The following is a 25,241-nucleotide window of genomic DNA, read 5'->3' as shown; positions in this document are numbered from 1 at the left end:
TCCTTGATAATGTGGGTATTCCTTGCTTTGACTGTTTCCCTTGCTGTCTATAAATTTTTATTTATCTTGTTGACTATGGCCCTCTTAAACTTGTTTTAAAATTTTGCAATGTAAGACAAATATATGTGTATCCTGGAAAATATGGAAAGTTCTCTATGCTGAAAACTAAAGGCACAGAAATAAGAATACTTAATTCTTTGTTAGCAAAAATTTAAATTTCTTCTTGAAGTTGGGTTTTATCCTTCCAATGCTCTTCATAGAAAAATAAAGACTTGTCATCACTCATTGTTCAAAGTATTAGATTGTGTGCTTTAAATAATAATGTAAAAAAATCATTGAGCTATAGAGTGATAACCAGATTTTTAATATTTTCTTGTTTGAGGGCAACAGAAGAAGGTAGGATGAAGCCTTTATTTTAGATGGAAGCAGAAGAGTTATTGTCAATAGCCTTTTATAGAACTAGAGTTCTTATCCCTCTGATTTTCCCTATGTAAGGTGGAATTTAAGGGCGGTGGTCAATATCCACTTTAAAAACTACCAGAAATACAGATGAGAATGGAAGCTGTAAAGGTCACTAGCCTCTTCTACAAAATAAAACAAGACTCTGGGGATTCACAATTCACTTTAATTCTTTTCCATGTCCTGATTTAAGAAACCAATCAATGGCTCAATCAACAATATTAAAAATCTACTATGACTCTAGCATTATTTTTAGCAACTGTGGGCACATCCATCTTAAAATATGTCTACATCAGCAACCAAAGCATTTTCAGTTGCATAGGAATAAAATATTTGTCAATAATAACTAAATAAATAGCATTATTGAATGAAATTCAAATTAAGCCTTTATATGTAGAGTGTCATATTACAGTAAATATGAAGTGAGCTGAAGGACATAAACATGTATTTAGGATGTGCCGTATCATGGGACCATATTTCCCCAGTCATCCAAAAATGTAATCATCCTCTATTCATACATATGGGAAAAGCCTCAAATTATCTTTTAAAAGACTCATACATTAACATCTTATATCATGAGCATTTTTAACTGAAAAAAATGTTATTTATAAAATGAAGCGTGAGGTTTTTAATCATGGTATAAATTCTCTATGGGCTTCAACTAACAGTAAATACATTTAAATATTCACACACCAAAACCACTTTTCCCTTAAGCTTCACTTAGCGCTGCACCACATATTAAACAAATGGCAAATATTTTAAGAAGCACTTCCAGAGATTCAAGTGGTAACCCATACACGTTTTCCAATATTCTGTGCCACCTTTGTAATTTTAAAAAGAGGTCCACTGGGTATCTAACCAATTTGGAAAATACTATATATACTTATGTCATATTCATTTGGCTATTTTTGGCTTCTACAGTTAAGACTTTTCTCTTACAATTCCTACAGTTTTGTGGGTTTTCTGTTGGGCACTGAGTTAGCAATTTTTGGTGCAGAGTGCAATCTATCAGCTGATTTACTATATCACATTACAATTTAGGTTCTATTTTGCCAGTTTTGCAGCAGTATTTTGAATTCCGCTGGGGGATGTGATATCTCTAGACAATTCTGTACTTTTCCAAGCTATCTTGCCACTTTAAAAGTGTTGTCAGAAGAAGTATTATTTGGAGAAGTCAGACTGAATTATGCTGCTGCAAATCTGTACTGCACAGCTAACACAAATTGATTTACCAGGAAGCTCACTGCATTTCTAAGACATGCAGCCAGTAGAGAAGCTTAAGGAAATCACTGTTCACAAATTACATATCCAGATACAGAGTGAGACTCCCTCAAAACAAAGCTCTCTAAAAATATTTCAATACATTTAAGATGTATATATAAATATATGTACAATATATAATACATTCATATATTACTAATTTGGAAAGAAAGGAAATGTTCCTTTAAAAGTAAGGTGCCATTGCTAAAGTTAATAAACTACTTAAAATAATTGCTATGACAATGAGATAAAACTAGTGTTTTAGGAAATATATGGCTCTTTGGGAAAAGTGCAGATGGGCTAAGGGTATTTCCAAGTCAAAAAATGATAGTAGAGTTGACAAGCAAAGAAATTTCTATGTATATATAGTTATATCTTTTCTAATCTGTGTAGTCTCAACTTTGAAGCCATCTGTGTAAAACACAGATGAAATCTCTTTAAAACACATCAACATCATATTTATGAATCATTGGGCAGTCACCTCACGTGTCAAACACTGATGGATTTGACTTCTAGCTAGAGCTTATTGGTCTCTGGTTGCCTACCTACTTACCTCACCCATTAAAAGGAGGAGGCAGGTGTGGATGCATATTTTCCAAGGAGGTAATGCAGCCATGCTACTAGGGGGATGATCAGTTATTGCAAGGTTATATAATAATTCTCTATTGACCTTTTATTTTCACTTCTTTGCTGACAGGCCCACTTTTTCTTGCTAAAAGATCTGCAGCATTTAAAGGAGTTAGGGAAAAAAAAAGGAGTTAGGACAAAATGGTCAAGAGTTTTTTTAACTGGATTTTAGTGTTAGCCTTAAGCATTGTCATTCTAGTAAATGTTTAAAGATTAGTTATTCGATTTGATCACCAAACCAAAGATCCTGCCAAAAAGAATTATAGACCAATATCCCTGATGAACATGGATGCAAAAATTCTCACCAAGACACTAGCCAATAGGATCCAACAGTCTGTTAAAAGGATTATTCACCACAACCAAGTGGGATTTATTCCTGGGGTGTAAAGGTGGTTCAACATCTGAAATCAATCAATATGATATACGACATTAATAAAAGAAAGAACAAGAACCATATGATCCTCTCAATAGATGCACAAAAAGCATTTGACTAAGTACAGCATCCTTTCATGATTAAAACTCTTGAAACTGTAGGAATAAAGATAACATATCTCAATATCATAAAAGCCATAAACAAAAAGCACACAGTGAATATCATTCTCAATGGGGAAAAATGAGAGCTTTCCCCCTAAGATCAGGAACACAGCAGGATGTCCGCTGTCACTACTTTTGTTCAACATAGTACTTGAGGCCCTCACCTCAGCAATCAGACAACAATAAGAAATGAAAGGCATCCAAACTGGCAAAGACTTAATACTCTATGTGAAAAACCTAAAAGACTCCACCCCCAAAATTGCTAGAACTCATACAGAAAATCAGCAAAGTGGCTGGATATAGAAGCAATGCACAAGAGTCAGTTACATTCCTATACACTAACAATTAGGCAGAAGAAAGAGGAATCAAGGAAATGATAACATTTACAACTGCACCAAAAACCATAAGATTCTGAAAATTACAGAAGACTTATGAAAGAAATTGAGGAAGACACAAAGAAATGGGAAAACATTCCATGCTCTTGGATCAGAAGAATATTATTAAAATGTCTATGCTACCCAAAGGAATCTAACACATTCAATGCAATCCCTATCAAAATACCATCAGCATTTTTCATAGAGCTGGAAAAAACAATCCTGAAATTTGTATGGAACCAGAAAAAAAAAAAACAAAGAGACAAAGGAAAGTTGAAAAACAAAACTGAAGTTGGTGACAATTCTAGGCTTCAAGCTGTATTACAAAGCTGCAATCATAAAGACAGTATGGTACTGGCACAAAAACAGACACACAGATCAATGAAACAGAATATAAAACCCAGAAATGGGCCTTCAACTCTATGGTCAACTAATCTTCCACAAAGTGGGAAAGAGTAACCAATGGAAAAAAAGACAGTCACTTCAACAAATAGTGTTGGGAAAACTGGATAGCCACATGCAGGAGAATGAAACTGGACCACTTTCTGAAACTGTACACAAAAATAAACTCAAAATAAATGAAATACCCAAATGTGAGACAGGAATCCATCAAAATCCTTGATGAGAACAGAGACAGCAACCTCTTTGACCTAGGCTGCAGTAACCTCAGTCTAGACATTTCCCCAATCACAAGGGAAACAAAAGCAAAAATGAGTTATTGGGACTTCATCAAGATAAGAAGCTTTTGCACAGGAAAGGAAACAGCTGATAAAACTAAAAAACAAACTACAGAATAAGAGAAGATATCAACAAAGGACATATCAGATAAAGGGTTAGTATCCAAAATCTATAAAGAACTTATCAAATGCAACACCCAAAGAACAAATAATCCAGTCAAAAAATGGGCAGAAGAAATGAACAGTCATTTCTCCAAAGAAGACATATTATTGACCAATAAATAGATAAAAAAGTATTCAGCATCATTCAGCATCAGGGAAATAAAGATCAAAACCACAATGAGATACCACTTCACAACAGTAAGAATGGCTAAAACTAACCACAGATGTTGGTGAGGATTTGAAGAAAGGGGAACCCTCTTACACTGCTGGTGGGAATGCAAGCTGGTACAGCCACTCTGGAGAACAGTATGGAGGTTCCTCAAAAAGTTAAAAGTAGAACTGCCCTATTAGCCAGCAACTGCACTACTACATATTTACCCCAAAGATACAAACATAGTGATTCAAAGGGCAAATGCATCCAAATGTTAATAGCAGCAATGTCCATAGTAGCCAAACTATGGAAAGAGTCCAGATGTCCATTGACAGATGAATGGATAAACAAGATGTGTACAGGGATACCTGTGTGGCTCATCTGGTTAATTATCTGCTTTTGGCTCAGGTCGTAGTCCCGGGGTTCTGGAATTGAGCTCCAGTTGGGCTTCCTGCTCAATGGGGAGTCTGCTCCTCCTCCTCCCTCTGCCTCTGCCTCTGCCTCTCTTCCAGTCATGCTCTATCAAATAAATAAAATCTTAAAAAAAATGTGATGTATATATACAATGGAATATTACTCAGCCATCAAAAAAAATGAAATCTTGCCATTTGCAACTATGTGGCTAGAACTAGAGGGTATTATGCTAAACAAAATAAGTCAATCAGAAGAAGACAAAAACTATATGATTTCACTCCTATCTGAAATTTAAGAAACAAAACAGATGAACACAGGGAAAGGGAAAGAAAAATAAAATAAGACCAAAACAGAGAAGGAGGCAAACCATAAGAGACTATTAACTATAGGAAAGAGAGTTGCTGGAGGAGAGGTGAATGGAGGGTATGGCAACTGGATGATGGGCATTAGGGAGGGTGCTTGAAGTGAGTATGGGGTTTTGTAAATTGATAAATCACTAAATTCTACCTTTGAGACTAGTATAACAGTGTATGTTCATTAAAACGAATTTAAATGAAAACATTTTTAAAACTCCCCACAAATTACTAAAAATTAAATATTAGCTTTGTTCATTACCATGATTTTCTTCTACATAGCCTTTTGAGGGAATAAATTGCTTTGGGGTATAAACTGTGTTTTATTTACTTTTTACTTAAATAAAACATATTTTACTGAAGTATAATATAGAAAAATATTTAGCAAATTATCATGACATGAATAATCCCATAAAGCCATATTCTTAAACATATAAATAAAATACCAACAGCATTCTGAAGCCTCCATTGGTTTCTTTCCAATCATCACTCTCCTAAATTAAACTATTAGTCCGATTCCCATTGCTGCATAGTTATGTAGCTTGTTTTTACACTCTATGTAAATGAAACTATACAGTAAATGTCTCTCGTGTCTGACAATATTCTCTTGAAAGTGTTTCTTATATTTACTCAAGTTATGTATAAAGAAGTGTGTGTTAAGTGTGTTATGTGTATATTGCTATATAATATTCTACTTTATGAATATATAATTTATCCCATTTTTGGTTGAATAATTTTAGATTATTTTCATTTTATGGATATTAAAACAATGTGCCTGATATTATATATATATTATAAATATGATATATATTATAATATATATTATATATCTGTATATATATACACACACATATATATGTATGTGTATATATAAATATATACATATACACACACACACACACACATATATATATATATATTCATGTCCTGGATAGTTGATAAGCAGAACAGCTTTCTGAGTGCTTTTAACCATTTATAATGCAAAAAAAGCAAGTTTTATTTCCTTCTGTTCCTTAAACTCTTTGACTATTTTCAGGTTGGTTTGTTTTTGCTTTATTTTAATCTTCTGGTGGATGTGGAGTGGTATCTCATTACAGTTCTAATTTGCATTATGTTGATATCTTTTCATGTGTGCATTGTCCATTTGAGATCTTCTGTGAACTATGAATCTTACAGATTTTCTTGTGTTGATCTGTTAGTCAATACTATTTATTTATTTATTTATTTATTTATTTATTTACTTACTTATTTATTATTTATGTCTTCTGTCTATGAATTTATTTTGTATTTGAATCTGGTTCTATTTACCACATATATTTTTCTGCTCTGTGGTTGGATTTGCTGTTTGCTGAAATTTTTATTTTGGTAAACTCAAACCTTTTTTTTTTAAAAGATGTATTTATTTGAGAGAGACAGAGCATAGTGAAAGAGAACATGAGCAGGTGGAGTAGCAGAGGGTAAGAGGGAGGATCCCCCCATCCCCAACAAGGAGCCCAGCCTCACAAGGAACATGACCCAAGCTGCAGGCAGATGCTTATCCAACTGAGCCACCCAGGTGCCCCAATAAACACAAACTTTTATTTTAATGTAGCCTCAATGTAATATAGATTTTTAATGAGAGCTTATGTTTCCTACTTAAAAAATACTTCCTATCACAAGGTCATGAAGATAACATCTGTTTTACTCTTTATATTTTTTATTGTTTTATCTTTCAAAATTAGGTTCACAATTCAACTGTTGTGAAATAGTCACAATTACAAGCCATATGTATATATATCAATTACAAGCCATGTATATATGTATATACATATATATACAATTACTATGACAATTTACTGAAAAGAGTGCCATTTTCTTCATTGCTGCATCTTCAACTTTGTCATGTAGCCACTGTACATACATAGATGATCATGTTTCTGGACTCCATTCTTCCACTGACCTCTTCCTTACTATTTCTGCTTACACTGCATTATTGCAATTACTGTAGTTATTTTATAACAAATCTTTATCTACCATATAGGACCTCTAATTTTGTTCTTCAGAATTGTGTTGGTTAACTTTAGCTATTAGATTTCCATAGAAATTTTAGTATTATTATGTCAATTTCTACAAAACATCATGTTGCTGAATGGAAATTGACTGAAGTTAGATGGGGGTAACCATATAACCAGGTTGCCTGGGACACTCATTACTCTATTATCCTAATGTAATTATTAATAGCACCACATTTCAATTTTATTTTTTTTACCACATTTCAATTTTAAAAAGTCAAAGAGAAGATGACAATTATAAAACGATTTAATGTATAGATTATATTAATGATAATTCGCATCTTTACAACACTGGCATTCTAATATATAATGTATCTTAGTTAACTCTGGTATTGTTTAATTTCTTTCTCAATAATGGTTTGGAGTTTTTATGGTAGAATTTTATATACCTTCTGTTTGATCTATTCCAACATATGTACTATATGCAATGTTGAATAACATGTAAGGTATATACAGGGATTAATAAAAATGATGATTCCGTGTTATATAGCTCCCTAACTCACAAATAAATAAAAGGGAGCCATAAAAGATGCTTGGTTAATACAAAGTAAGTCGCAAAATATTAAAAAGAACAAATAAAAATTCAAATACATTAATATGGTAGATATATAAACAACACCATCCTTAATATCCCAAATAAAAACCAGAGAACTTCAGTTTGGCAATGTATTTCACATATATACTAATTAGTCTCACACAAAGTAAATTTCACCTAACAGGTATGTGTATTATTTGTAGTGGTCACTTGAAGATTTGCTTTATCATCTTTAATGTATCACAGTCAACTTTTAAGTAATTACCACATGTCATCATATATGAACCTCATCAATATTTTTCATATTTTCCTTCTTTGCATTAAAATGTTTTATATGATATCATTTCTGGTCACTGTCTAATATCCTTTCTTATGAGCCTAAATCTAGATATTTTCAGGAAATACAAGCTATAGCGAAATCTGATGATTGAAATAATTATATTAAGAATAATTCAGAATTTAGGAAGTTCTACAGGACAAAATATCCAATTTCTTCAATATTTAAAAAGTAGTATCTATACAATAAAACAGACTTAAGACATATCAACAAAATACAAGAACTCTACTGAAAATCATAATTTTATAGATCAAGTAATTTACAGAAAAATAAATAGAAAATCAGTAAAGATAATTAAGAGGAATAACGTTATCATTTAACCTGTTCCTATACACATTTTTCAAATACTGATATTTTGAGGAATATATATGTTGATTAGGCTGGGATTACATGAGTGAATGTATTTGTCAAAATTCAACAAAGCTCCCTAATCAAAATGGATTACTTTTGTGGCATATAATTCAGAGCTGAATAACATTTTCTAACAATTAGAAAAAGATACTTAAGAGAAATATATCATTTACAACACATCAAACATCTGAAAACAGATTTAAATAATTTAAAACTAAATGATACTAAGGAATAATTTTTATTTTTTAACAAGATAAAATTGTGCTAATGTTTTGAATATAGACTATTTTTTAAACAGAAATGCTATCTTTATTTTTTTGGAGAGAGAGTGAGGGTGGGGAAGGGGCAAAGGGAGAGGGAGAGAAAGAATTCTAAGCAGGCTCTATGTCCAGGACACAAGGCTCAATCTCACAACCCTGAGATCATAACCTGAGCTGAAATCAAGAGTTGGATGCTTAACTGACTGAGCCACCCAAGTATCCCTGAAATGCTAAAATATTCTTGGTACGATTTAATAATATTTGGAATTTGTTTCAAAATAATTTGAGCATGAAGGGAATGGGTGCATATAGATGAAAAATATATCACTGTAGTTTGATCACAGTTGAAACTGACAGATCGTAACATGAAGTCCTTTATATGATTTTATATTGGCATCACACATTTGAGAGTTTCATAATAAAAATTTATTTTCAAAATAAAAGCTTGAGCTAATTCATAGGAATTAGATTATGAATTGTTTAATTTCAGACTTTTTTATATTGCAGTCTAGAAAGAAGATACTCCATTGTTTGATAAGATCTTACTCAAAAAAAAAAACACTGCTCAGAATTATTCTTTATTAACATTTTGATACTCTGTAAAAAGGGAAGAAAAATGAGTATTTATTGATGGCCAGCTAAGAACACAGCTCTAAGGTACATAATTATTTTAATCTTTCTATGGCTTCAAATTCAAAAGCAGTTTCTAATTTTTAGAATAAAAAATAGAGATTCAGTGATATCACCAAATAGCAGGTACCAAAGGTACTATTCTAATACAAAATAAAATATAATACCATGAAAACACAATTTTTCAGCCTTCATAAAAAAGTAAAACTTAATTATGATAAATGAAAACATAGAATTAATAGGAGATACATTTCACATTATTGCTGGAACTCAAAAATTTGTATAAGATACTTTTGGGGAAAAATAGAGCATTTCTATAGGAAAATCTCATGTGCAAGAGCTGAATTATATTGACTAAATATTAGTCAGATTTCACCATATGGCCACACACCAAATCTATAGTCTGTCTCTCCTCAAATCCTTTGACCTTTCCCTAGAAAGATAAAATTGATTATACCAAGAAAAAGCAGCACTTTCTTTAATTTTTTCTAAAATTTAATGTTTTATTTAGCCCTTTCTTATTCAGGATTTCTATAAAACCCTGCTTAATTCATGGTAGATCTTTTGTTTTGTTTTCTTCCCCCACTCCCAGTGAAGGAAACTGCTTCTGAATTTGATATGCAGTTAAAACGTGGATTGATATTATTTCCCACCCTTGACTAGAAAATAACTTTGCCAACATTCAAAATCCTGGTGGTTTATCTTGCTTTATATTTTTGCTAGAAAATAACTTTGCCAACATTCAAAATCCTGGTGGTTTATCTTGCTTAGCTGATGTTCATGTACTTGCTATTGATTAGTTCTTAAGACTGGTTTTCCTTTTGTGTAAATCTCTTCTCAATCATTAAGAATAACTTACTTGATTGTTTTGGAATGGATTTAATTCTGTTTTTCAAATTTACCAAGTCTCTCAATCTCACCCATTAAAATGAAATTGGTTTTCTCTTCCTTAGTGAAATATTTTATTGTTTAGCTTTAAGCATTAGGAGGGGGAGTTAATAGCTCTTTATACCTCTGAGCAATGAATTCAAGGCCAACATAAACTTCTGATCATTTTCTCTCATTTATTTAAGAAACAGATATTTAGCACCTGCTTTTTATCATGTACTGTTCTAAGAAGTAGGGATACAACTAAGCCCATATCATTATATAACAAATGCTGTGTATGTATGCCCTGTAATTATTTATGTTATTTTTTAATACAGCAAAGTATTTCTAAAATCTACTATATTCAGGGTACCATCTTAACATTGTTAATATAATAAGATATGGGTCTTGCCAGAGGGGGAAAGCATTAAGAGATCTACTTGGGAAGCTAGATATAACTTGGGTACATGGTGTCATGTTACAGCATACTACGTGCTATAATGAAGTGTTTCCCAAACACAATATGGGATTTTGGAGATGATCAATGTATGTGTGTGTGTCTCTGTGAGTGTGTGTGTGTGTGTGTGTGTGTGTGTGTGTAATGGATTGGGTGGCTGAGGTGAAGGAAATTTTGGTAGAAGCAGTTGGAGATGGTAAAATTTCTTTTAGGAAGATTTCTAAGCAGAAGTCCTGGTATGTTTTGCAATACTAGGAAACAATGTGTTCAGCAAAGGTGAGTACCTCTCCTTTATTGCTCCATCTTTGGCAACTTGAAGTGTTAAGTTATACTAGGAGAAACAAAAGCTCACCTTGTTTCCGTAGTTTCACAGTATATTCTATTTCATAGAAACCTCAGTGCTCTAACTTTCTCAGTTCTGTCATCTTCCACTTGCAAACAAATCTATGGTCACGTTTACCTGTTCATCTTACCGTCAGCATCTCTACCTCAACTTTTTGATTTTTTGTGATCTTGCTCTCCCCACTTCCTCTGGGGACTTGCTTTGTTAGCCACAACACAGCTCTTCAGGACACAAACTTCTTTTCTCCCTGGATTTTTCCTTCACTTTATGTATATTCAGTTCATTTCTGTTTACAAAATTGAATTATACTCTCAACTTGAATCTCTCCCTTGTGAATATACTCTTTCTTGCTTTGCACAGCTATGCTAATGAAAGAATAGTCCCAATTCATTACTTCTATTTCACTACCTCTCAATAATTACATTAGTTCCAAAAAAGACAAATTGTCACTGTTCTAGATGTCAAGGGCACACATAGAAGAGACACGGATTCCCCTAAAGGAACAGAAAAATAGATCAATAACTTAAAACTGCCTGCACATGCTATTAAGGTCAAGAGAAGGGACTTTTAAACAAGAATGGATTATTTAGATTGAATAACCAGTGAAGGCAACACTTGAGTCTTGAAGAAGAGGAGTAATAGGAAGCAGGAGTGTTTAGAATGAATGAAAATGTGTGAGAAGCTTCAATATTGAGGAGTATAATATTTTTAGTAATTAAAAGTTACTGTGCAATTTGATCAACAAAACAAATAGCCAAATCCAATAGGATTACTACCCAACAATAAAATAGCCATTGTTCCACCCTGATATAAATAAATGATTAAATGAATAAATAAATGGGAGAATTCTTTCCTACAGAAGAATTTCAAATAATAAATATAGAAAGGACTAGGGAAATAGAAAATTATTCTTAGAACACCACAGTAAAAATTGCCTCAGGCAAGGTTCCCCGATGAACACTAAAGCAAGCTAGTGGGTGGAACTTTAAAGAAAGCCCGGATACATGCACATGGCTCTTCTCTGAATTGTTTATAACTCATTGTGGGGGTGTAACATATGTCCATAGACTTTTTGATACTCTTTCCTTTAGAAGGTAGAGCTTAATTCTCTCCCCTTAAGTGTTGCCTCCATAAATATGTTACCTCTACAAATAAAGTATGATAAGGAAATATAGTAATTTACAATAGAAAAACCTGACAGACACATCTACAATCAAATGATCATAGTTAAAATAACCAGTAATAACTGATTTGATATCATTTAGTCCTGTCATGGTATAATGAGGAGGGCAGTTTAGCTCTCATATTCTTCCTTAAATTTATAATCCCAGTTTTAAGAAAACATCAGACAAAACAAGTTAAAAGATGGTCTGCAAAATTCCTGATTGAAAAGTATCAACCATATGAAAAACATGGTAAGACTAAAGAACTGTCACAGCTCTGAGGAAACTAAGGAGCCATGATATCTAAATGCAAAATAGTATCCTGGATAGGATTTTTGAATGAAAAAGGATATTAGTGGAGAAACTGGTGAAATCTGAATCAAGTTTGTAGGTTAGCTGATAGTAATATACAGATGTTAACTAACTCTTTTAGACTTTTTTTCTTTTTTTTTTGAGAGAGAGAGAGAGCACAAGTGGAGTGTGTGTGTGTGTGTGTGTGTGTGTGTGTGTACGGTGGGAGGGTGGCGGTGATGGAGGGCAGAAGGAAAGAGACAAGCAGCCTCCCTTCTGAGCATGGAGCCAACACAGGGCTCCATCCCACGACCTTGAGATCATGACCTGACCTGAAGTCAGACACTTAACCAACTGAGTCACCCAGGTGCCCCTGGTGTTAACTAACTCTCGATTTCAATAAATATACATGGTTATGGAAGATGTTATTAAGGGAAGCTGGGTGAAAGACATACAAAAATCCTTTGTATTATATTTTCAATCTTTCTGGAAATGTAAAATCATTTCAAAATGTAAAAAAAAAACATAAAAAGGACTATATGTAGCATAATGAGTATATATTAAATAGGAATATAACAATCATGAGTCACAAGAGACAAAAATAAGTTGGACTTCATTAAAATTTAAAAAGAACTCCCAGAAACTAAACTTCTACTCTGAAAAAGTGTTAAGAGAATGAAAAGACAAGCCACAGAAAGTGAGAAAATAACTGCAAAACACATACCTGATAAAGCACTGGTATTCAAAATATACAATATTTTTAAAACTCAACAGTAAGAAAACAAACAACCCAATTAAACAATAGGCCAAAGGTCTGAACAGACATCTTACCAAAAAAGATATACATATAGCAAATAAGCATTTGGAAAGATATTCAGTATTATGTATTGTAGGGAACTGCAAATTAAAACACACCTATAAGAATGACCAAAATCCAAACCACTGATGACACTGAATATTGTTGTGTATGTGGAACAACAGAAACTCTTATTCACTGATATTGGGAATGCAAAATGATGTAGGTATTTTAAAAGACCGTTTTAACAGTTCCTAAGAGGTTAAAGACAGGCTTATGATATGATCCGGTAATCATACTCTTTGGTATTTTCCAAAATAAGTTGAAAACTTATTTCCAAACAAAAGCCTACACATGAATTTATACAGCTGCTTTATTCACAGCTTGCCAGAAAATTGGAAGCACCTAAGATGTCCTTCTATAGGTGAATGGATAAATAACTGTGGTATATCCATCCAAGGCAATATTATTTAGTGATAAAATGAAATGAGCCTTTAAGCCATGAAAAGACATGGAGGAACCTAAAATGCATATGTCTAAATGACAGAAATCTGTCTGTAAAATTGCATACTGTATGATTTCATCTATATAACACTCTGGAAATGGCAAAACTATAGAGACAATAAAAAGATCAGTGATTGCCAGGGGTTTGCAGAAGTGTAGGAAGGATGAATAGGTGATGGAGGATTTTAAGGGCAATGGGCATTATGCATCTGTCAAAACTCATTGAACTGTAGCACATAAACACTGAGCCCTAATGTAAACTACGGACTTAGATAATAATAATATGGTCCTATTTCCTCAGTTTTAACAAGTGTACCACACAGATGTAAAATGTTAAAGATAAAGGAAACTGAAGGTGGGGCTGGTAGGCATATTTGGGAACTTTGCATACAGTCTGATATATTTTATATAAGAAAATTTTATGTAAACCTAAAACTTCCCTAAAAGCTTAAAAGAAAAAGTAATAGTCTGTAAATAGGAAATGGAGTAAGTAAAATGATTATTTCCCCTTGCTTTCTCCATTTCTCATGGAATATGGAGAATGGGAGATTAAATAAGAAAGAGATCACATTCTTGGTAGTGTTGGGAGTAAGATGTGGGTTTGGTGCAGTGTATTGGAGAAAGTAGCCTATAGGACAAAACAAATGACTAATAAAGGTATAATTTTGTTGGAAACTAAAATGCCAGGAATAGTGTTGCCTTTGCTGATGCTATCTTATGTATTAAAAACCCTTGTTATAGGTTATGAACAAAAACCAGTATAATATTCCCTTATTTAATTTTTATTCAAAAAAATCAGTGAACATTAAAGAATGACACAGAGCAGACCTACACAACAAACAATTGTCTTTGTCCTATCGGATATTTATGTAATTAAAAAAAATACCTTTTACATTGTTCTCACCTAAGAATCTACTCAATTATCCATATTAACCCAGCTTTTGCATGGTTTAATTTAGGTAAAGCTTTTGTTCTCTACAAAAAAAAAAAAAACACCTTCCTACTGAGCTGGTCTGAACCACCTAGAATTACAATCTTTATTTCCTCTTCAGGGAAAAAGTCAACTCAAGGCCCATCGTATGCTGTGTTCTGTTTCCAATAGCTCCATGTATGGACTCTCAGTCATGATATTGAGTTGGTAGCTTGAAACTAGCATGGTATGGATATTTACCTGTGGAAACTGGCACATACTATAAATTAGAGCATTAGTAATAGCATTTTGGGTAAGTAATCTTGATTTTTAAAATTTAATTTACATTCAATTAACATATAGTATATTATTAAGTTTAAGGGGTAGAGTTCATTGATCCAACAGTGCTCATTACATCACCTGCCCACCTTAATGCCCATCACCCAGTTACTCTATCCCCTCAATCCACCCCCCTCCAGCAACCTTCAGTTTATTTCCTATGGTTAAGAGTCTCTTTTGGTTTATCTCCCACTCTCATGTCATCTTGTTTTATTTTTCCCTCCATTCCACTATGCTCCTCTGTTTTGTTTCTTAAATTCCACATATGAGTGAAATCATATGATAACTGTCTTTCTCTGATTGAGTTATTTCACTTAGCATAATACCCTGTAGTTCCACCCACATCATTGCAAATGGCAAGATTTCATTTTTTGATAGCTGAGTAATATTTCATTGTGTATACATATATGTATATATATTTACTATATTTATATTTATATACTATACTATATTGACTATATATAATATAGAAATATATTATATATATTTACTACATATATATGTGTATATATATGCATATATATGTAGTAAATACATATAAAGGAGCCCTCTGCATCTCTAACAAACTTTCCTTCTCCTTCTAGACATTATTGGTGAGTACAATGGGAATGAAGAAGTAAACTAATATTAGTGTTGTAGGATTATATGAAGAACTGTTTGTCCCCTCCCCTGTTTTTCTTTTGTGTTCCATAAATCATCTTCCATATTCAGGGTTAGCAAATGGATCTTCCATTTCTTTAGGGTTTTTTTTTTCTGTTTTCATCAATGTCACAGTTGTCTCATCCTAACCTTTCCCTCCACGAATGCATTATTTGCTCTCATACTTCATTTCCTTTTAACTGAGAAAATTAAACTATACCATTGTATTAAAATATAATGTTTTGCCTGTATAGATTCATAAATTTTCATCAGTAATTGTGAATAGTCAAATATTCTACATTTTAAATATTTTATAATACTTCTAAGTCTGACTTGCTGATCATAAATCAACAGTTGGGTCACACATAATTAATTAAATGACTCTAGGTTATTATATTGTATTCTTAGGATGACTCTTTGTACTCTTGGAAATCGCCTCACTTGAAACAATAATAATTGAAGGTTTGATTTTTTAAAACGTCAGATTCTCCCACTGCTACTGATTTGCATTATGAGCCAAAAGACCTCCTGACTTAAAACAAAGAATATGTTAAATAATGAAAGAGGTGACACACTGATTTTTTTTCTCCTCACTCTAAGTTGTCATCTTCCACTTTTCTTTAATCCTTCTGTGTCCCTTGAAGTACTGAATGCTTCATTCCACTTCAGAAGAAAGCTGACTAAAATATACCTCTGCAAAGATTAGTCACTAACCCCCCAAAGACCCTATAGGCTAACATGATACAATTCATTTTCAATTCTTTCTTTCTCCTCCCACCCAAAGTCTCTTACTTTCTTTGTTCAGAACACAATTGATAAAAGAATTTCACCTGTGCCAAAATCTGACTGCACACCATGTATAGATTTTATGCTTTTTAATACTACACTAAATAATCAAATTTTCCCATCAGGAGTGTACAAATGAATGAAAATATATCCTCTGCTGCTTCTACTGCTATTTATAGTTTAAGTCATTCTTGTTTAAAAATTCATTAAAATGCATCATTCAATGGGATAAAATATTGTATACTGCTCAGAAGACTTGTTCTGTCAATGAACTTTGGGTCCAATATAATGAAAATATAGACCTAATTTGATGAATAATACATCAAATTCATTTTTTTCGCTTATGGAATTCTCCATTTTTAGGAAAAGAAAGGGAAAAATAGGAAAACCAAAATGAGCTTGTCAATTCTCAGATCACATATAAAAATTGAGGTCTACAATCTCAATTACTTAGGCAACCCAGTTGGTAAAGATCATCCAAGAGACCCACTGGTGTGCAGTTGAGTGGATATGCAGAATGATCCAGACTGGCCATTTGCATTACCAATTGTGAACCACACTAAATGGTTTTGTCCATCCACAGATGTTTTCATGAAAAATGAGGACAGATTCCAACAAACTGCAAAAGCTAAATAAAAAATACATAAATTCTAGATTACATGAAATTAAAGGTGGTAAATTTCTAAATTAAAAATTCTGAAGTTTTTCACCTAACCCAACATTGATTAAGGTCTCAGGCAGTTAAGCCAAACTTCCTTTAATTCTTGTTATTTAAAAATAGTGTTGAAAAACAACTGCCAATGGGTCTTCCTGTTTTTGTCCCTCTCACCTCCCATGCCGGTGTTGTGAGGAAGACATTTGGTCCCTTCTGTTTTCTACAGTATTTCCAAAGATGTTGTCTAGTGAGAAGGCTTGAAATACAGAGTGTGTCTCTTCCAAAAATGACAGATTTCTTTGCAGTCTTTTAGTGGTTACTGTTTCATTCAAGAGCAAAAGCAGGTATTACTGTCCAGAATCATTCAGATAATGCATCCCTTGGAAGCAAAGGCAAATACATTGTTCGTTTAAAAAGATTTGGGTTCTCTGAGATAGTTCCTTTCCTGTAACACAACCTACTGTGTGTGCAATATCAACGGGCTTTCTTCACATAACTGTGGAAATTTGGCCTCGGGAAATACAACAAATATACTCTGGCTATGGCTATTGTTCTGAGTAATAACCCATCCTTTAGCTCTGAATCTAGAGCCTCATGTTTTTCTACCAGCATTCATGAAACTTCAGGATGTTAGTTGACTCTGGCTACTTCATTTTGCCCCTGGAAGCTTATCTGTGTCATATTTTTGGCTTTAAAGACTTTTTGTACTATGATCATTTATTGCAAAAAAAATCACAATAAGCTTATTAGTCAAAGTATAATAATAATAGCACAATCTAATAAGAGGAGTCTCAAAATCACACAATAGGGATGAAATAGCCATTTTGCAATCAATCTTTCACACATTCATTATTTTATTTAATTCTCCAATTAATTTTTGAGGTTGGTGTTATTATCTCCTTCTTACAACAGAGAAAACACAGGCTTGAAAAAGTTAATAGCTTGCATAAAGTCTCAGTGCCAGGGAGTGTACAACCAGTATTATAGCACAGTCCTGCACTGAGGGTATTCAATTATTAACTACTATTCTATGTACTCCAAATTAAGTCTACATGTTACGAATGGAATTTTATCTAACATTTTTTTGAGTTTGTGAGTGCCTACTCAAAAAGAATGATGAATAAGCAAACCTGAAAAGACTTCTGGTCTTTCCCATAGATCCATTTTCCTATTATTTTTCTGGATTTTTTTGGAGGGAGGAAGGTTATTCAATACTCCAAATGTTTTCTTCTTTCACTACTATGCCAAAAAATATACACGTTTGGGGTGAGGAGGGCAAAGAGGAAGAAAAAGAAAGTCTGCCACACCTCAGGAATAAATCTAGACATAAAAGTAAACCTAAAGCTATCATTAAAAATATCCATGTCTTAAACACAAGAATTCTCAAGGCCGTTTCTCACAGATTTCAATCCAATGATCTATGCAGTGTCCTACATTTTCCCAAAGACCAACTTTTTTTTTTACGAATTTTGAAAGTCTCAGACATAACTATTTTATCCTTGAGTTTTCTATCTTTGTCATACTGATTATTGTCTAAATATGCACTCTTTTCCTGAAGTAGTTATTTCTTTCCTTGGTGTTTTTTGCTGTTAACTGTAATCATAGTAATATATCAAAAATAATTCTCAAATGAGCCAGGGGACACCGAATTTTGCTTAATTGTTGATAATGATACATCCTATAAATCTCACTACTGGGTTTATGAATATCATTAAAATTACATAGAAACATCAGCATAAGAAAATTCACAACTTATAATTAGAGACTCTGTTTCCTATAAAAGACTATACCATAATGTAAAGGGAAGTGGTTAGAATGAGTTGTAAAGCAGATGAAAAAATGTGAACAGTCGCCATATACATCTCATGATGAGTATATTAATTAGCAGCCATTTATTACAACTAATCATTCTAGAAAAAATATAGGCATTAAGATATAGTCAGCCTTACACAAAAGCAGGTAACAGATTTGGAAAACCATACTGATGGATTAGATAAATATTGTAATTAAAATATAACAAATGTTAGATAAAATCCCATTAATAACATGTAGATCACTTGTGATCTGTAACACAATTGAAGGGTTTCAAATTCCTTCTTGATTTAATAAAGCAGATCATTTGCAAAACTCCCTTCCTACATAAACTTAGTCCATTTGATTAAGGTCAAACTCTCACACTACGCTGGAGAAAATGATTTTTTTAACAAATGGTATAAGTTATTCATATTTGAATAGACACACTAGGAATGTCTCCCGACCCTTATGACTTTTCTTCATTGAATGTGTTGCTTAGGTGACAAAATGAAGCCACAAATCAAACACAAACTGACTGAATCTGGAGGGAGCACGTGTTGTGCTTACTTCTTTACTCAGTGATCAAAAAAATCCTTTATATTAAGAGAACTCATAGACAAATACTAATTAGTTGATGGCTGAAAATGCCAGGTCCAGACACACAGTTCACTGATGTGCAAGAAGACGGGAACTTTGGAGAGATTATCAGTAGATGGAAACAGGGCTTTAGTTGAGCTTGTTTAGTTTTCTTTGAAATCAGGTCACTTGACCTCGAACGCAACCCACTGTAAACTTACAACTGTTTAGATGGAAACTTGAAACGATAGCCTCCCAATTTCTGGTACACTTCATATGATTTAGGGGATAGTGAAAAAAATGTTTTTGGCCAACACTTTTTTGAAAAATTAAAGATATACTCTATGGTGTGTGTGTGTGTGTGTGTGTGTGTGTGTGTGTGTGTGTGTGTGTGTCTAAATGATTGAACTGTGCAAAGATTCAGGGGAAAAAAGCCTCGATGCTCTGATGTAATGAGTGATCTAATATCAAGCATAAATACTGATTTTTTAAAAGATTTTTATTTATTTGAGAGAGAGTGAGAGTGAGAGAGAGAGAGCTTGACCTGGAGGGTCAAATGGAGAGGGAGAAACAGACTCCCTACTGAGCAGGAAGCCTGATGCTGGGCTGAGTCCCTGGACCCTGAGATCATGACGTGAGCCAGAGGCAGATACTTAACTGACTGAGCCACCCAGGCACTGCAATACTGATTTTTTAAAATAAGATTTATCAAGGTATCACATACCATAAAATCCACTTTTTAAGTGTACAATTCAATATTTTTAAATAAATGTAAACAGTAACACAAGCATCACTATAATCTAATTTTAGAAAAACAAATACTGATTATTGAAATAATAGAAATATCATCAGAGATAATATACCATGCCATTAAAAAAATCTAAAAAGTATATGTACAGTATAAAATGTACATATATGCTATATATATATGTATATATATATACACACACACACTCTCTCTCTTTCTATATATTTATACACATATACATACATATATAGTTCTTTGTTTTGCCCTGAAAAAACTAAACAAAGAAGATGAGTTTCCTCAGGTGATGGTAAACTAAATATTTGTAGTCAACTTGATTGATCATGCTCTTGAACTTTAAGGGCTCCTGTTTTCAGAAAGAATGAAGGCCAAAGAAGGGTTACCAAGTATTAGAGCAACTAATATCCTTTCTCAGTCATCCCTGACCTTCTTCAATTCTCTTTGGCAAAACTTCCTTAATTACTGTGCTACCTTGCTCAGAGTATTATTTTCTGTTAATCGTCATTGAATTCACCCATTCACTCACAAATATTTGTTTAATTCCTAATATGTGGAAGTCATCATTTTAAGAACAGGGGCTACAATATTGCAGAATGTCTCTCTTCATGGAGGTTACATTTCAATGGGGAAGAGAGGCAATAAACATTAAAGAATCAAATATAATATCAGACTGTGACAAATTAATAAAGGGAAAACAGTAAATAAGGTTAGAAAGAGAATGGGAAGGGGATCTATTTCGGAGAGAGTGATTAGTGAAGATGTCTCTGAAGTGATAACAGTGGAGTAGAGGTTTGAATGAAGAGAGAGAATAAGCACTATAAATATCTGAGAAAACAGCATTCAGGCAAGGGAGTAAAAAGTGAAAAGCCTCTGGTCTGTAACTTATCTGAAGAACTGAAACAAAGCCAGAAGGACTTTGGCAAAAAATCAGATGTACTTAGTAGATGGATCAGATTGGGTTTTATGAGCCAAAGGAAGAATAAAATATTATTCTAAGTATGATAGGAAGTCATTGATGTGTTTTGCTTAGAAGTCATGAAGTCTGACTCCACATGGAGGCACAAATGAATAAGCAGAATACATGTTGTTGTACTGGGATACAATAGCTAAAGAAATAAGTTATCAAAGTGTTGTGGCCTATAGGAGTAGGTTTAGGGTAATTACCTACCTAAGTCATAGGCATCTATCTGGAGAGAAAAGGCTAATTAAAAGAAAACATGATATAAATGAGATTGAGTCAGTTTTCTGGCAGCAGAGCAGGTGGTATTTTTTGTTATCAAAATGAGGTTAAATTGATGAATACTGACAGTATTCGGTAACAGTTGACAGTAAAGACATTGTTGACCTAATGTACAAATTTGAATTAAAACCATAAGGACAATAGCCATACTATAATTATTTTTTATTAAAACATAACAATTACAGATTTTTATGCTTCACAAATGAATTGATCATCTAAAATTGCATTTTACATGCCTATTCCAGCAGTTTACTCTATTGCAGTCTTTAACTTTTTCCTTTCCTTGTATTTAGTAATCTGGGAAAAAACAAATACTATTATTTTTATTCGGTTGTGATAATAGTGCTGTTTTTTACTATGTCTTTGCAATTTCTGGTCCCTCTGCTTCAGATACACTCTCATCTTTGTGTAATTCCTACTAATTTTCAAAGACTTAATATAACTTCGGAGAAGTGTTTTCTGATCTCTCATATAAGTTAGCCATTCAGCTAAATAACAAATATTTATTGAGCATAAATTATGTGCTTATAAATTATTATGCACTTTTCTAGGCAATGAAAATAGAATGAAAAACAAGGCAGATTGCATTTAATCAACACAAATTCCATGGTTCTTAAGGAGCTTACATTCTAGGATAAAGAGAACACTAATACAGCGTTCGTACTATTTTAGTGTTAATTTCTGAGTCTGATAAGTAAATCAAAATAATGTGATAGAGACTATATTATGAGTGGTGGAGGAATGGAAGGATATTACAATTAGAAGTAAGAACAAGTGGAAAAAGCTCTGATATGAAAGTAGGCTTGGCAATTTCAAGGATAGATAAAATAATATAAGAGTAGTAGAAATTAATGGCATTTGGATGAAGTGGGAAAAGAGAAGCAGGTAAGTCAGTTAGAGGAAGATTGTAGTAGCCTCGGTGAGAGCTACTGGTTTCTTTGACTTGGATTTTAACCCTGAAGACATTAAAAAGTGTTTAGATACTAGATATGTAACAGAGAGAAAAAAACAGAAATCATTAATGTGTTCAATATAAGGAGTGAGGAAAAAGAAGTCTCAAAAAACAGTCCTAAATTTGGGCTGTAGTGACTGCATCAGTCATTGATTATGATAATAATAATAATAATTAATAATAATAATATAATAATAATAATAGAAAATTAGGCTCAAGAAAGATGGATATATATTGCTCCAAGGTGAGGCAGGGTTTTAATGTAGAACTAGACTTAAAAGTTCTATTCCACTGAGTATATATCAGTGTCTTTCAGCCCACCATATAAGGAAAACTCATTTCATATTAATGTTATTAACCAGCTTTTAGAAAGTAGCTATTGATAATTAGAGAATTATGAAGTATTTTAAAACATAAATTTATTTGGCATAACAAGACTATGTTCAAAGAAAAGTATGTCTTTAAAGATATCACAATGATCACAATTAGTTGAGGTCATCACAATACTAGTAGTTCTTAAAACTAGTCACAATTAATTAATATAATTATTTTGTGTGCTTCTGCCCATATTAATTTACAAAGTTTCCTAGGTATATAGAATTTAAAATGCAGACTATGGATGGCTAAAATTCACATATACAACTGTTACATTAAAATCCTTTCTATTAAATGTTATTTTCTACCATGTATTCATTCATTAGGGATCTAGTATTTGGATAATTTTTAAAATTCAATCTAAAATACTTGTGGGACACCTGGGAGGCTCAGTGGCTGAGCGTCTGCCTTCAGCTCAAGGCATCAGTGATCCCAGGTTTCCAAGATCAAGTCCTGCATCAGGTTCCCCACAGGGAGCCTACTTCTTGTTTTGCCTGTGTCTCTGCCTCTCTCATGAAAAAATAAATAAAATCTTAAAAAAAATACTCATACTGTGTCTGCTGAAAGAGTACTAGAGAAAACATGTGAAAACTCTATTTAGATTATAGTGAGGGAGGGGCCATAGAGAATGTCTAGTCAAAATTCTCATTTAATAGGTAAACTATGCAGCCCTGTGACATTAAACGACTTTGCCAAGATTGTACATCTAGTTTTGGTAGACTAAGGAAAAGGACTTGGCTTGCCTTCCTTATTTTCCATCTCTTTTCAGCTTCTTTAGAAGATAATAATAACCTAAAAGTATTATGATAATACAAACTCTACTTCCTTTGGAAAGTTTCAGGTTTGACATACTGTATCTTAAGATACATTCTTTTACTCTCAATCAGGAAATTATTCTGACAATTCTGAGTTAAGATACACCCAGGTACACTGAATAAAATTACTTGGCAAACCTGGAAAAATAGATATTATCTAGTAATTTCTTTTGAGTAAAATGTTCATCTCTAAAGAAATTCTGAATTTTGTTATTTATTGCATTAAAGATGATAGATACATTCCAAGTTCAAGCCTGACCCCTAACTTGACACCCCATTTTAAGCTTGAATCATCTGGTTACTGAGCTTTAGGTATGTTAACAAGATATTCACTACTGCAAAAGAATCCTTGATGTTAAATATTTTGTCCTCTTGTTATGAATGAATGAAATGCCCCAACAAATCCCACGTATCTATATTCAAACAAAAATATTACATGTCTTTCTACAAAATTATAGAAATTCTGACTTTGGGTTTATCAAATATTACCACTAGAGTTTTTACACTGTACATTTGCAGATCAATTTTATCCAATACCACTGAAAAGTAAGTAACCAGCTTTCATCATATACAAGAATTTCACAGCTCCTTTGGCTTAATCCCCTCCAAAGAGATATATATTGATACTTTAGGCCAGAAAGTCTAATGACAAACTCTAATTGTATGACTTTTCTTATCATGAAGAGACTTGCCTCTAAGGAAACAGACATTATGGCTGTAAAAGAACACTAGTAGATCAAAAAGAAAAAATCAGTTAGTCAGATTCATAGCCTAGGAATGAATTAGAAGAAAGAAAACCCCTTTATAAAACTCTAAGCAGGAGACAACAATTAGAATTTAAGCTTTCCAAGCCCAGCGGTATTATTTTGTTCATTTTATCCTTAGTACATAGAAAAGTGTTTTGCATATAGAAATGCTCAAAAAACAATGATTAGCAACGTTGAAAGGATGAATTAATAAAATTATATAATATGATAGTAAAAAAAGATTTAAATAGCCAAGGATTATAATTCATCCCAAGTTTAAGATTTCTAGTTGTTAATGTTTTTATCTATTTTATTAATGTATACTATTATTAACTTCACTTTTTTAAAAAGGCAATTTAATTTTAACAGAAACTGAGGATTCTGCAGTTAATATTTCAACTGAAACTGAGTTCAAATTGCATCTGGCTAAATTAATCACTCCAGTAGTGCAATGCACTGCATTATACCTATGACTAAAGCTTTTCTTTTTTTAAAAAAAGAACTTTAGTAAAAATGAGCACAGAAGGTCACAATTTGTGTCACAATCCAAAATATGACATATAATGGAGGAGACACTCAGATGACTTATTTAAAAGCTAAAAATCTCACTGACTGTTAAAAAACTAGTTATAGAAAGTGAGTGAAGTTTTTTCTTTTTTAAATGCTGAAGTATTTAAATACAAGCTAGGCATACTTTCAGATGAGATGGTGACATGAACATACACTTTCAATGTTTCTCATAGTAATGGCCAAATTAATGTATAAAACAAGGAAGAAATGAAACTAGGGAAGAATGACATTTAAATGCCAGATACTTCAAGAAATTTCTGCTAGACACTGTAAGGATGAGATTAATTGATAGAAATCTGGTCTTATTCAATAATTTACGGGTAACAATATGCTTAAAGAGAAACAGAATCATGAAGGGCATTAACATTATTACTTGTAAGGCACCAGACACTCTTCTATAAGCTCTACATGCATTAACTTATTTAACTCCATCAAGTAGTTATTCTTGTAAGAACAGATAATTTCAATTACTTACCTAGGAA

This window comes from Nyctereutes procyonoides, unplaced genomic scaffold (assembly GCF_905146905.1).
Source record: "Nyctereutes procyonoides isolate TBG_1078 unplaced genomic scaffold, NYPRO_anot_genome, whole genome shotgun sequence".
Lineage (NCBI taxonomy): Eukaryota > Metazoa > Chordata > Mammalia > Carnivora > Canidae > Nyctereutes > Nyctereutes procyonoides.
The sequence above is the reverse complement of the archived record's forward strand: the minus strand, read 5'-3'. Positions refer to the sequence as shown.